The sequence below is a fragment of the Solanum dulcamara genome, chromosome 8 (genome assembly GCF_947179165.1).
Source record: "Solanum dulcamara chromosome 8, daSolDulc1.2, whole genome shotgun sequence".
NCBI classification, from domain to species: domain Eukaryota; kingdom Viridiplantae; phylum Streptophyta; class Magnoliopsida; order Solanales; family Solanaceae; genus Solanum; species Solanum dulcamara.
The window spans coordinates 37627211-37642814 of NC_077244.1; the positions used below are offsets into that span (position 1 = coordinate 37627211).

Consider the following 15604-nt stretch of genomic DNA (forward strand, 5'->3'; position numbering starts at 1 on the left):
TCATAATATAGAAAATCCAATGCAATTCCATAGAAACTAGGGCTTTAGAAGAAGAATTCATAAAAGAGAATTTAAGAAAACCTTGGGACTCTATGGATGAAAGAATCCATGGATGAATTCCCACTACCTTGGTGTTACGACCCAAGCCTAGGCCTAGACGTGAAACGACGAATGAAGGACTCGAAAGTACCAGAAACAAGCCTCTTAGTATTTATTTGGTCTTCATAAATAATGACGATAAATAATGACGATTAACAATAAGCAGAATAAAAGGGAAAATGGGACTAAGGGAGAATATCATAGAATAAGAGTCATTGTCAACCTTAGATCATTATACATTTTTTTCCAAACATACCTCTACTAATAGACTTGGCGGGGGCTAAGACATATCCCTAGCTCACCCTCAAAACAAGTCTCAAGAAATGTCATAATAGAAGTCTTAATGTTTTGCATAACTAGAATAAAAGGGATGTTGTTCCCGAAATATGGGAACTCACCACAAGTAACCTTCAAGTTAATCCGAGCTAGCCAGTTGGAGGAGAATGAGGAAGAGCACCGGTCCCTACATGGTAATAACATGTATGTAAAAGAGTATGCATTAGTACTTTGAATGAACTAAGTATGTAGGCATGCATTAACATTGAAGAAACAAATTAGAACATTATATAGTATGGAACACAATGCGATGCATGCATGCGAAATTAATAAATAGCATTTGGATTATACATATGTGGGAAGAGACCATAATCGACATCTTAAGACCATGCGAACTATTACATAGAATCCAATATAACCCCCTATATTGGCATGGGGAGACTACTTGTCGGGTAGAACTCCATCAAACTTTATTCATTTTTTTAACTTTAACTTTAGATGACCATACGTGGATCCACTAGTCTAAAAGCCTACTAGGGCTCCTATATTGACACATAGTTAATGAAATAAGAGGTTGTTACTAGAATTCTCTTACCGAACCCCACCTCAAGCCTCATTCGGTGTTAAGTCAAATCCCATGGAATAGTATATAAACATAATAATAACATAAGCATACATATAGATTTCGACACTAAATCATTATTCAGTAGAATAACTTCTTAAAACTTGATGATTCAGATGTGAGGATTGTCCTTATCACATAGAATCCTTTCTTTAGCCAAGAAACCCTTTCATCATCATTCGATCATTCTTTAAGAACCTTCAAATTTGTAGTAAATAAGCCTTTATAAACATTGGGTTAAAAATTCCTTCAATCAACTCAAACATTCTTTAAAAAATGTCATGGTAAAACATGGTGGGTTTAGCCAATTCAACTTGAAATCATTAAAGTCGATACTACCATGCATGAGAGTAATGGAATTCACCAATTTAAAACATACTTGAAACAATCCACCAGTTCACTTTAAAACCCTTTCATGCCTTCATATAAGAACTTTTGATAAATCAACAATTCCATGCAATTAAGAGTCAATATAAGCTAAGATAGATAAATAAACTTCAAATACTTAATAATCTATGCATTTGGAATCATGATATGAAAACCCATAAAATTTCCAATTTGAAATTGAGCTACTAAGTTAGAAAATACTTGGGATCCACGGGTGGAAGAACCCATAAATGCAGACCCACAAACCTTGATGAATTCAACCTTGAAATTGGAAGAGGAGACTAGAAAACTCTAGACCTTTGCTTGGGAATGGAGGAGACCTTGAGAGAAATCTTGAGAGGAAAGGGTTTTGTGAAGAGGATTTAATGTGAGAAATGAGGGTCATGGGAAGGCTTAGGGTCTTTAGATAGGGTAGATTTTAGTCCCAAAAGGACCACACTTCACTGATAAAACATAAGAAAGCACTAAAATGCCCTTCTTAAAATCTTGGCAGACTGACCCTACTAATAGTCCTTACAACTCGTAGAAGGGTCGATGAGTCATAGAAATGAGCCATCTTTTAGAGTCTGAGAAGTGACCCTCAGTAATTTTCCTATGACTCATATCTACGAGTCGTAGAATCTTGTACGATTCGTAAAAGGGACTCATCCTGCAGGGTCTGAGAAACCTAGAGGACAGAGTCTCTGAACTTCCACCACGAGTGATGTCTACGACTCGTCCAAAATCTTATGACTTGTAAACTTGTCTCGTAGACCTCCCTCTTAAATTAGTTTAATTTTCCACCTCAACATCACTTCTACAAGTCAGTCCTACTACTGGTAGAAGTACCTACAACTCGTAAGTTGAGTCGTAGAGGCTGATGTAGTCCATTTTTCAAAGTTTGTTCCTTCATATCAACTTTCACTTATAGGGTCTTACAATATCTCCCCTTGGGAACATTCGTCCTCTAATGAGACACAACTAGTATAGAAAAGACATGGAATGAGGACTAGCAACCCAACATGAATGCAATGACACATAAACATGCATAAACCATGAGACTTTCACACTTAACATAAAACGTGACTTTAAAATCGACTTCATGAACTTGCATGCATATGAAGACTTAGGAAAACTGAAACTTAGGAACCTTAAATGATTCATGAATAACTTAGTACCTTAGGCTTGAGAAGAGTGAAAGATATGAGGGTATCGCTTCATCATATCTTCTTCCGCTTTCCATGTAGAACTTTTGACTTGTTGATTCCTCCAAAGGACTTTGACGGACGCAACTTCTTTGTTCCTTAATCTCTTGACTTGTCGGTCAAAAATTTCAATCGGGACCTCTTCATAGGTCAAGTTTTCTTTAACATTCACTACTTCCAAAGGCACTATGGAACTTGGATCACCTACATACCTAGGTCTCAATTTCCATTTCTTACCAAATCAAATTACACTCTTCATGGGTGAAACCTTCAAGTATAGAAAATCATCCACACTAAACTAAAGATCCCTTCTCCTAGTATCGGAATATGACTTTTAGCGACTTTGGGCCATCTTTAACCTTTCTCTAATGACTCTCACCTTCTCCAAAGCATCAAGCACGAAATCGGGACCAAACAAGGTCTCTCACCCACTTTGAACCAACCAACCGGAGACCTACATTGTCTCCCATACAAAGCCTCAAACAGCGCCATCCCAATACTTAAGTGTAGCTATTATTGTAGGCGAACTCAATAAGAAATAGATGGTCACCCCAACTCCTTTTGAACTCCAACACACAATCTCTTAACATATTCTCTAGTGTTTGAATTGTTCGTTCGGCTTGCCCATTGGTTTGAGGATGAAATGCGGTACTTAGATTCACTTTGGTACCAAGACCCCTTTGAAATAATTTCCAAAAATAAGAAGTAAATTGGGTACCAGGATCTGAAATAATCAACAAAGGAACACCATGAAACCTTACCAATACATGAATATACAACTTAGCATAATCCTCGGCACTATAAGAAATTTTGACTGGTAAGAAGTGGAGCGACTTCATCATTCTATCAATAATCACCCAAATCAAGTCATGATGTTTCCGAGTATGAGGCAAATCCACTACAAAGTCCATGTTCACATCTTTCCACTTCCAAGTGCAGATTTCAATGTCTTATTCTAGGCCACTCAGCCTTTGATGTTCGGCCTTAACTTGTTGGCAATTTGGGCATTCAGCCACGAACCTAGCTATGTACTTTTTCATGTCACCCCACCAATAAAGCTCCTTTAGGTATTGGTACATTTTAGTCAAACCGAGGTGAATAGAATATGAGGAATTATGAGCCTCCCTCAAGATCAAACCCCTTAGGCCATCCACATTCCAAACACATAACCGACCTTGGTAGAGAAGTACACCATCTCCTCCTTATGAAAAGACTTCTACTTTATTTTCTTTCATCAGCTTCTTTAACTCCATCAATGCTATGTCAAGGTCTTATTTTGACTTAAATCCCCCATCAAAGATGATTCAGACCCATTTTTAACAAACAACCCACCATTTTCAGAACCACTCAACTTCATCCCTAATCTAGCCAACCAGTGAACATCCCTTAACAACTCCCTCTTCCTTTCATCAACATGAGCCACACTCTCTATAGATACCCTACTAAGTATATCGGCAATAATATTGGCTTTATCCGGATGATAATGCATACTCATGTCATAGTCATTGAAAAGTTCAAGCCACTTTATTTGCCTGAGAATGAGGTTCTTTTGAGATAACACATATTAGAGACTTTTGTGATTAGTAAACACACCCACATTTACCCTATAGAGGTAATGCCTCCAAATCTTTAGAGCAAACACAACGGCTGCTAACTTAAGATCATGGATGGGATAGTTACGCTGGTGCACCTTCAATTACCTAGAATCATAAGCTATGACCTTCTCATTTTGCATCAAGAAATAACCCAAAATGACCCTTGAATCATCATAATACACCACAAACCCTTCTAATCCTTCTTGTAGAGTCAAAATTGGAGCAAAGGTAAGTCGATCTTTCGGAGTTTGGAAACTTCTGTCACACTTATCCGTCCATAGGAACTTTGCCTTCTTTTGAGTTAATTTTGTCATAGGAGATGAGATAAAAGAGAACCCTTCGATAAACCTTCTATAATACCCGAATAGACCCAAAAAGCTCTGAATGTCCAAAGGAGACAATGGTCTAGGCCAATTTTGCACCACCTCCATTTTCTTAATATCAATGTTGATCCCATCAAGGTTTGAAGCACAACTCTCAAATGACACTTATATTCTTCCTCATCTAGAGAATAAATCAAAATTTCGTCAATAAAGACTACCACAAAGGTATCAAGATAGGGTTTGAAAACCCTATTTATTAGATCCATAAATACCACTGTTGCATTCTTCAATCCAAACGACATTACCACAAACTCAAAATGATCATACCTCGTTTGAGAAATATCATCTTGGGAATGTCACACTCCCTTACCCTTAGTTGTTGGTAGCCGGACCGGAGATCAATCTTTGAGAAATGACATGCCCCTTGCAATTGGTCAAATAGGTCATCTATCCTAGGAATCAAATATTTGTTCTTAATGGTCAACTTGTTCAATTAGTTGTATTCTATGGACATTCGAAGCGAACCATTCTTCTTCCTCACAAACAACACGGGATCACCCCATGGTGAAATGCTTGGACTTATAAATCCCTTTTCCAATAAGTCCTTTAATTATTCCTTTAACTTCTTTCATTTCGCCGAGGCCATTCGGTAAACAGGAATAAAGATAGGTTGAGTATCGAGTAGAAGATCAATACTGAAATCAACTTTTCTTTAAAGGGGGAAACTGAGGAGGTCATTAGAAAAGACATCAAAAAACTCATTAACCACGGAAACTGACTCAAGAGAAGGACTTTCGGAGTTGACAACCCTAACCCTCATAATATGGTAGATGCAACCCTTAGAAATCAACTTTCGAGGTTTAAGAAAACAAATAAACCTACCATTAACTACTGAATCACGACTCTCCCATTCAAGAATAGGCTCACTTAGGAATTGAAACTTGACTCTACGAGTTCCATAATCTATAGAAGCATAAGATGCATGCAACCAATCCATCCCAAGAATAACATCAAAATCTACCATGTCAAGCTCGATGAGATCACAAGGAACAACTTTGTGAAAAATAGACATAGGACAATCTTTATAGACCTTTGTAGCAAACAAGCGAATCACCAATGGGGGTAGACACCAAATAGAGTTCTAATAACATTTTGGGTAACACACCAAACTATTAGTAAGGAATGGAGTAACAAACGACAAATTGGTACCCGGATCTAATAATGTATACACATCAAAAGCAAATACCTTTAATATACCGGCAATAACATTGGGTGCTTCCTCAACCTCTTGTCTCCTATGGAAGACATAAAATTAGTTGGTGCGTTAGCTACTCCCCTGAGCTTTTTAACCATGAGAAATTTTCCCTTGAGGCCTACCAGCACCACCTCTACAATCTCTAGCTTGGTGACCTGGTTTACCAGACTTGAATCATTCATTGGAGTGGGCTAAGCATTCCTTTTTGTGAGTTTTCCAACACTTCTTGCAAGCGGGGAAAGCTTGAGCACCCACGTTCTTCATTGGAACCATTGGATTAGCACCCTTTTCCTTGTTGAACCTTATAGGAGAAGGACTGGTGGATCTTTTCCCCACAAATCGTTGCCCACTTTGGCCCTTTGCACTATCACTATTACCGAACATGTGGTGATTGAACCCTCCACCATCAACTCTAGACTTCTTAAACCCTCTTAACCTCTCCCTGAACTTCTCATCCTTAATTTGGTTCAATATTTCATGAGTGGGGAGATATCCATCTCTTTGACCAACATAACCGCTTTGCATTCCTTGGACACCAAACTCAAAATACCGAGATGAATTTTCTCATCCTTGCCCTTGCATCGGAGACCATGAAAGGAGCATACTTAGATAATTTAGTGAATTTGAGGGCATACTCCTTTACACTCATGCCCCCTTGGCGAAGGTTGATAAAGTCTTAAATCTTTGCCTCCCTTACTTCCAAAGGAAACAAGCAATCTAGAAAGGCATCCTTGAACTCTTCCCTTTCTATAGGTTCCATATCTTCACTCATCTCAACAATCCATTGCTCATACCAAACCCTTGCTACGCCCTTGAGTTGATAAGCCACTAGCTCAGCCTTTTTATTTGGAGGCACTCCCATGATAGCAACAATCTAATAAACTTCATCAATAAACTCCATAGGGTCCTCATCTAATTTGGAACTATTAAATTCGGGTGGATTCATCCTCTTGAACTCTCGAATCCTAGAAGCCAGAGTAGGCATTTGAAAAGGAGGGGGAGGAGGAGAAATGCCTTAATTAGTTTGGTTAACCCCACCTCAATCCTCGTTTGATGCTAAGTCGAATCCTATGGAATAGTAAATAAACATCGTCATAACATAAGCATATATATAGCTTTTTAGACATCAAATCATCATTCGGTAGAATAAGTTCTTAAAACTTGATGATTCAAATCTGAGGATTTTTCTCATCATATACAATCCTTTCTTTAGCCAAGAATCCCTTTCATCATCATTTTATCATTCCTTAAAAACCTTCACATTCGTAGAAAATAAGCCTTTATAAACATTGGGTTAAAAACCCCTTCAATTAACTCAAACATTCTTTAAAAGAGTCATGGTAAAACATGGTGGATTTAGTTAATTCAACTTCAAATCATTAAAATCAATGCTAGCATGCATGAGAGTAATGGAATTCACCAATTTAAAACATACTTGAAATAACCCACCAATTCACTTTAAAACCCTTTCATGCCTTCATATAAGGACCTTTGATAAATCAAAAATTCCATGCAATTAAGATTCAATATAAGCTAAGATAGGCAAATAAACTTCAAAGACTCAATAATCTATGCATTTGGAATCATGATATGAAGACTCATAAAATTCCGAATTTGAAATTGAGCTACTAAGTTAGAAAATACTTGGGCTTCATGGGTGGAAGAACCCATGAATAAATACCCACATACCTTGATGAATTTGACCATGAAATTGAAAGAAGAGACTTGATCTTTCTTTGGGAAACCCTAGAACTTTGCTTGGGAATAGAGGAGACCTTGAGAGAAATCTCAAGTGGAAAGGGTTTTGTGTATGGGAGTTAATGTGAGAAATGAAGGGCTTGGGAAGGCTTAGGGACCTTAGATAGGGTTGATTTTAGTCCCAAAAAGACCACACTTCACTGATAAAATATAGGAAAGGACTAAAATGTCTGTCTTAAAATCTTGTCGGACTGACCCTAGGAGTGGTCCTTATGACTCGTAGAGGGGTCGACAAGTCGTAGGAATGACTCGCCTTACAGGGTTTGAGAAAACCCTGAAAGTTAACCCTTAGGACTTTTCCTATGACTAGTCTCTATCAGTCGTAGACTCTTCTACGATTCATAAAAAGGACTCATCCTGGAGGGTCTAAGAAACCCTGAGTACTGAGTCTCTTAACTCCCGTCACGAGTTGTGTCTACGACTCATCCAAAATCTTATGACTCGTAACTTTGGCTCATAGACTTCCCTTTTAACTTAGTTCAATTCTACATCTCAACATCACTTCTTCAAGTCAATCCTATGACTCTTAGAAATACCTATGACTCGTAGGTTGAGTTGTAGAGGCTGAAGAAGTCCATTTTCAAAAGTTTGTTCCTCCGTATCGACTTTTGATTTACGGGGTTTACACTTGGTGAACAAAGCCCTAAGTGAAAGATTCTAGCAATGAAAACCTGATATTGACCTTGGAGTCTTAACTTGACTTTTTTTTTTTTTTTTTATGGGAACAGACCCTACACGAGGCTCCCACCTCTCGTGCACAGTCAGGGGTTAAGCAACACCCCCAAGCCTTAACATAAATAAATCTTAACTTGACTTAAGGAAGAAGAAAGATCTTTGGGAGAGGAAATTCTTAGAGAGGTGATTCGTGTGCTAGGTGTTTGAGAGAAAATGAGCTATAAAAAAGGCTTTGGGTATTTATAGGTTACGGGGAAAGGGACTAAAACATCCAACTGTTAATATGAAAAATTGGGTAATGACCAAAATGCCCCTAAGAAAATAATTGAATGAACCCCAGGATGTTCCATTTTCACGGTCCATGAAGAGCTCCATGGGAGTTGTCCATGAAGATTGCCTTTGTTAAGTCTGCGCAAGGACTTTTGACTGAAGGGGACCACGGGTTGTGAAGGTCTTTACAGGCAGTGGTGGCAATCATAAAGATGAGCCACATTAATGGTTCTGAGAGTTGTCTTTCACGGATAATTTGATGATCCATGAACATGACTACGGGCCGTGAACCCTGTCCTCTCCTAATCTTTCCCCTATTTCTTGTCACCTCCACGACTCCTTTCCATGATTTGTGGTGATGAGTACGGCCCGTGATGGACCTCATGAACCTCAACTGGTTCAAATTATTTTTTGAGATTTCATTCTTACATTCCTTATTTCGACTTTCCAACTTTTGGGATCTTACATTCTATCCTCCTTGAGAATATTTATCCTCGAATGAGACTCAAATTAGCATAAATAGGACATGAAAAGATGACTATCAACCCAACACGAATACAATAACACTTTTAAAATATATAAACCATGAGACTTTCAACTAACATAAAACATAGCTTAAAATAAACTTCATGAACATGCACGCATATGAACACATGAGAAGGACTGAAATGTAGGAATCATAAGGGTGGACATGAGGAACTAACTCTTCAATTAACATGGAAACTCAACCACTCGGGTACTAAGATCAATCAGGGCATAACATGAAGTCAATCCATACTAATCATAACATCGAAATAGAAACTCATAACATACTCGATAAAGTACTTTGTCGAGTTGGACAACCTAAAAAAAGGTAGGGCTGAGCTCACCGACGACTATCCTCATCATTTTTGCAAACCAAAGGGAAATCCCTTATCTTATGCCCCATCTTACCACAACCAAAACATGCACCCAAATCGGCTAGAAAATCTCCCAGGTGGTTCCTCTCACAATTCTAACATGTGGGTAAAATTTGACTACTACAACTGTAACGTTGATGCTTAAGGCATGGCACCCTCTCCTTGTTGAACTTAGATACTGAACCACTAAAAAAAGATGAACCACCATTGGTTCGAGCCCTCTAGGACTCCCTTCTAGACCTCTCTTTAAACTTCTTTTTCCTCCATTTACTCGGCCTGTGTCATGAGACTAGAGATGTCCAACTTAATGATCAACATAGTGGTTTTACATTCCTTGGACAAAAACTCCAAAACTCCTAATACGAACTTGCTCATATCAGCTCTAGGGTTGGCAACCATAAATGAAGCATATTTGGATAATTGTGTGAACTTTAAGATATTCTCTCACACTCATGTTTCCTTATATCAAGTTGATAAATTCTTGGATCTTAGCCTCTCTCAACTCCAAACGAAAGAAACATTCTAGAAAAGTATCCTTAAACTCCTCCCAATCAACGGGACCTACATCCCTAGCTCTCTCTCCCTTTCATTGACTAAACCAAATTTGAGCGACTCCCTTCAATTAGTAAAGGGCTAAATCCACCTTCTCCACCGACGTCACCCATAATATTAACAATCTTTTGAATCCCTTCAATTAACTTTTGGGGATCCTAATCCAACTTGGACCCATGACACTTCGGTGGATTTATCCTAGTAAAGTTACAAACTCTTATCGCTGTTGTACCCACATTTGGGTTCACGAGAGAAACTACTTCCCTATTAACTTATGCCATTATAGCTTGGGAAAGCACTTGAAACGCTGCTTTAAATTTCGCAGAATTCACTTGCTCAGTAATTGGGTCATTCGGATCTTATTGTCCTTCTCCAACATTCCTTCTTATCGGAGCTCTTCGTGGAGGCATGTTTGTGATTTAGAAGAAAAGCCTTAGAGTTCAACTCTATAGCAAGATAAGATCATGAAAGAAGTGATTTTTCCTAAAATTCCTCATAGCCTCCTATTCATAAATGTGGCGCGCTTAACACCGATGAATAAAACTCTACTTGACGCGGCACGTTAGACTCTCAAGGAAACTTTAAGCCTTGTACTCTGATACCATATTTTTCATGATCCAACCTAGGCCCTAGGCGTAACACATCGATTAGAATCCCAAGGAACTCCTACCAAGCCTCTTATCATGCATCACACACATAAGGTAAGTAAAGACATCGATAAGATCATACAGTGGAAGATAAGTCTCAACTAAAATTTTGAATAGGAAGAAGACTAAAAATAATTCATTCGAATAAACAGAGATACATATCATCAATGTGTAAACATGCCTTTATTAGTCTAGATGGGGACATAAAACAAACTCTTAGCTCACCCAAAATATGAAAGTAAAAGCGATAAGGAACAATAAAAATATAAATGTCTTGTCCTCAAAGCAGGAGGACTCACCAACAATAGAAGTAGTACTAAATATCTAGCCACGAGCGAAAGGATAAGTGTGATGATCGTCAGACCCTACATTATGATACAATGTAGGCAAAAGTATGTGTTAGTACATGAAATGCACTAAGTTTGAGAAGTATGCAATGCAGGGAATAAGACATGATAGTGCAATGACCAAGATTAAAACATAGTAAAAAAAAATTTAAAAAAAGGATCCTAAGATATAAGACATGGTCAATGCAAAACTCATGAGTAGATTACAAGTAAGAACATGAGGTAGTCATATCATGAGCTTTTGTGGGAGAGACCGCCAACCAATATATAACCATATGAGCTATGACATGGAGTACGAGGTGTTGCCTAATCAAAGAGGGCCTAATATATCATGCCATGACATAAAGGCATTATCATCATGAGAACCGGGTACTCACCTCTAGCTCTTTAGACTTGGGTATTCACTTCTAGTCATTGGGATTGGTAATCTCCTTCAAACTTACGGTGGCACATAGTTATGCAACATGGGTAATCGCCACTAGTCCGCTCGGTGCTAAGTATAACTCCCAATGGAATACATAAATCATAGTTATTAAATACATTAGGAAATAAATTATCAATACCAATCTACATCATAAAATAGTCATAAGAATGTCTCCTTAATAACATCATGAATTCATAACATAGTCAATTCTTAAGAGATACTTAATCAAAAGCATCTAATTCATGATTCCTTGTATGTTATGTGAAAGTCTTTCACAATTCATTCATAATTTCTTGAAACATCAACGAAAATATCATTCTTAACTTTCATGAGTCATTCATAAGTCCATGATATCATTCATAAAACATTTATTGAAGTCCTTTGAAATTCATGATCATAATTCATTAAAAACATACTTGACAATATCATATAGTATGGGTCATTGAAATTTAACTTGAAATCATGCCATGTGATGTGAATTAGGCATAAATTGATCAATATTCATAAGATAAATCATAATTAGGAACACCAAATACAATTCCATGGAAACTAGGGCTTTAGAAGAAGAATTCATAAAAAAGAATTTGAGAAAACCTTGGGACTCCATGACAGAAAGGATCCATGAATGAATTCTCACATACCTTAGTGATCAAATCCCTAAGTGCAATCTTCTAGTAATGGAAGCCTATCTTCACCTTGGAGCCCTAACTTATCTTGAGGAAAAAGAAAGATCTTTGGGAAAGGAAACTCTTAGAGAGATGATTGTTGTGCTAGGTGTTTGAGAGAGAATGAGACTTTAAAGAGGGTTTTGGGTATTTATAGGTTATGGGGAAAATGGCCTAAAACGTCCAACTATTAATATGAAAGAGTGGGTAATGACCATAACGCCTCTAAGAAAATAACTAAACAGACCCTTGGATGGACCATCTTCACGGTCTGTGAAGAGATCCAAGGGTCGTGGAGTGGTCCGTGAAGATTGCCTCAGTTATGTCTGGGCAAAGACTTTTAACTAAAGGGGACCATGGGCCATGAAGACCTCTATGGGCCATAGTGGCCATCGTGAAGATGACCCACTTTAATGGTTCTGATAGTTGGATTCCATGGACCATTTGAAGGTCTGTGAACATCACCACGAGCCGTGAACCCGATCTTGGTCCTCTCCTAATCTTTTCCCTAATTTCTCTCCCCATCATGACTCCTTTCCATGGGATTTGGTGCTTAGTACATCCTGTGATGGGCCTTGTAAACCTCAACTGGTGCAAAATTATTTCTGAGATTTTATTCTTATAATTTGTTTTCCAACTTTCGGGTTTTTACAAGAGAATTGCAGGATGGTTTGGGCATTAGGCTTGATATAAGTAGAACTTTTTACCCACACATCGAGCATATGATTCCGGTATTAGAGGATATGCTTTGAGCATGTGTAATTAATTTTGGTTCTAGGTGGGATCAGCACTTTTCCTTAGCAGAGTTTGCCTACAACAACAATTATCTCTCTAGTATTCAGATTGCCCCATTCAAGGCGTTGTATGATAGGCAGTGCAGATCTCCCATTGATAAGTTTGATTCAGCTGAGATGGACTCTTTAGAAATGGACTTGCTTAGAGATGCCAAGGAGTAGGTTCGTAGGATTCAGGGTAGACTCTTGACAGCCCAGATTAGGCAGAAGAGTTACACAAATTGGAGAGTTCGACCCTTTGAGTTCATGGAAGGTGATCATTTTAGGCTTCGAGAGTCGCACATAAGGGGTGTGATGTGGTTCATAAAGTAGGACAAGCTTAGACCTCAGTTCATAGGCCCACTTAAGATTTTGGGGCGAGTAAAAAAGGTGGCTTATAAATTGGCCTTTCAACCTAGCCTATAGCGGTACATCCTATTTTCTATGTTTTTATGCTCCAAAAGTATGTTCTGGATGTGTCTCATGTGATCTCCCTGATTCGGTAGAGTTGGGTCCAGATTTGACATTTGAGGAGGAGCCTATAGCTATTCTAGATAAACAGGGTCATAAGCTTAAGACCAAAGAGATTGCTTTAGTGAAAGTGCAGTGAAGGCACTGTTCAGTCAGTGAAGCGACTTAGGATACATAGGACGACATGTATGTCCGATATCCTCAGCTTTTCAAGGCTTCAGGTAAGTTCTTTTACTTTATGTTTGAGGACAAATATAATTTTTAGTGGTGGATGATGTAATGATCCTAAAGTTTATTTTGGTAATTTTCACAAAATATCCATTTTAACCCTCTTGATAGTTGCCCTGAGTCATGTTTGATCAGTATTCAAAGTTGGTTTTGTGAATTTCCTTTAAAAGTTAATGCTTTTAGGAAAGATTTGACTTTTGAAGGCTTAAATTGTCAAATAGTGGTATTCTGTGTCATTCAAAGTTTCGAATCTCGAAATGAAATTATGTCTATTCCATCAGCTTCGAAATATGGAACTTAGCCTAGGTGAGTTGATGGAATCAGATTCGGAGTAATATCGTGGATTTGAGGCCTTGAGTTGAAATTTTTAGAGTTTTTGATCATAGAGTTGGCTTTGGCCAACATTCAGAGATCGGATGCTCAGAATTAAATTTTTATGACTCCGTTGGATTCGAATGATGATTTTAGGCCTAGGAGCTTTCTTGGTTGAATTTTTAGAGTACTCATTATTGATTTGGTATTTTAAGGCTTAAAGTTAGTTTCTTTGTAATTTATCGGGTTTTAGAGTTCTCGAGCTTGATTTTTTCTTGAGTCTGACTTTGTCGAAGCCTACCTTTGGACCGTATAAGGTCCTACAATCTGTAAGAGTGCTCGTAGAAGGAGACTCAGAGACTTGGTTTTTTAACTTGTACAAGACGAGAGGGGTCTATGGTCAGTTGAAAGATATATGGACCATAGAAGTGGGTCATAAAAGGGTACTTCAAGAACCTAAACTTTTAGTATTTTAGGCCTACGGGTGATTTTTTATGAGTCGTATAAGAGTCTATGGGCCGTAGAAAGGTCTTATAGAAATTTGATCCAGAACTCAGAACTCCAAGGAAGTTTCTACGGACGGCCTCTATAGTCCGTATAAGTTTCTACGGTCCATAGACGCCCCCGTTGTCCCAGTCAATTTAATTCTAAGTAATATTTTGGACAATATCCATTCTTTTAATACCTAAGGTATGTAATTTATTTCCCACAATCTATAACTACCCAAACCCTTCAAATTTCCCTCATTCCCTCTCATTCACCTAAAATTCTGTAAGGCTCTCAAGGATTCCTCTCCTAAGGTTTTGTTCTCCACCAAGCTAGGGCATCAACAATTCAAGCCTCCTTTCAAATTTCATAGTTAACGATCATCAAGGTATGTGAGAATTTCATTCATGGATCCCTTTCCATCCATGGAGTCCAAAAGTATTTTCTATTCTTTTTTAAGATTTCTGTCTTAACCCTAGGTTTTGATGATTTTTCATTGGGTTTAATCAATTATGATTTTATTCAATTTCAATGGTCTTATTATGCATGATTTGATCTCAACTACACATTTTTGATGAATTGTACATTAACCCATGCTTTATGCATAATTTATGATTATGAACTATGTTTGATTATTATGCATGCATAATAAATTTATGATTTATGATTTTAAGAATGTTTTAGATGAAGTATCAACATGAATTCGCTTCAAAAGGGAAGTAATCTCATCATGAAGGTTTTTCATGATTTAGCCACTTTCATTTAAGCGTGATTTTCTATAAAAAGCTTATCATGATCTAGATGTTTTTGATTAAGTATCTTTTATGACATTGATTGTGTTGATGATTCATGATATGATTTAAAGGTTCTATTATGTCTTATTTATACACATGACATGTATGACATCCAGTTATGCCATCAATGCTTTTGAAATTTTTTTCAAAAAGTAAGTCTCGTTTAGTATGGTACCCGAAATACCATCAATGATTATGGATCAATTTTTCTTATAAACCAGAGTTCACTAGTAATAAGGAAATCTGGTATGATAGCCATGATTATATGCAGTATTACAGGATCCTTACCACTTTCAAAGACTACAGTATGATTATCACTATTCTTGTTGAGAGTATTACCTAGCACCGAGTTGGATTAGTGTCAATTATCCATGTCCTAAAATTACGTGCCCCGTAGAAATTTTCCTTAATTGGCCCTAGCTAATTTCACGATCCAGGATAGTCCCTAGATGTGACACGATGATTAGAATTCCGAATCACTCTAACCAAGACTTTAGCATACATAGCATGACATATATAGCATGAAATCATAAATAAATTTAAATGCAGAAGATAGTCTCAA

General features: G+C 37.6%; 1 long non-coding RNA gene across 1 annotated transcript in view; it reads right to left on the reverse strand.

Moving 5' to 3' along the window:
* Positions 1 to 328: 328 nt before the first annotated feature.
* Positions 329 to 15604, reverse strand: part of LOC129898589 (uncharacterized) — a 34360-nt gene continuing 19084 nt past the window's right edge. Inside the window, exons 5-6 of the long non-coding RNA XR_008769403.1 lie at positions 10842 to 10907; positions 329 to 562 (exon numbers count right to left, since the gene is read on the reverse strand). This is a non-coding gene — a long non-coding RNA (uncharacterized LOC129898589). The remainder of the gene's footprint in view (positions 563 to 10841; positions 10908 to 15604) is intronic.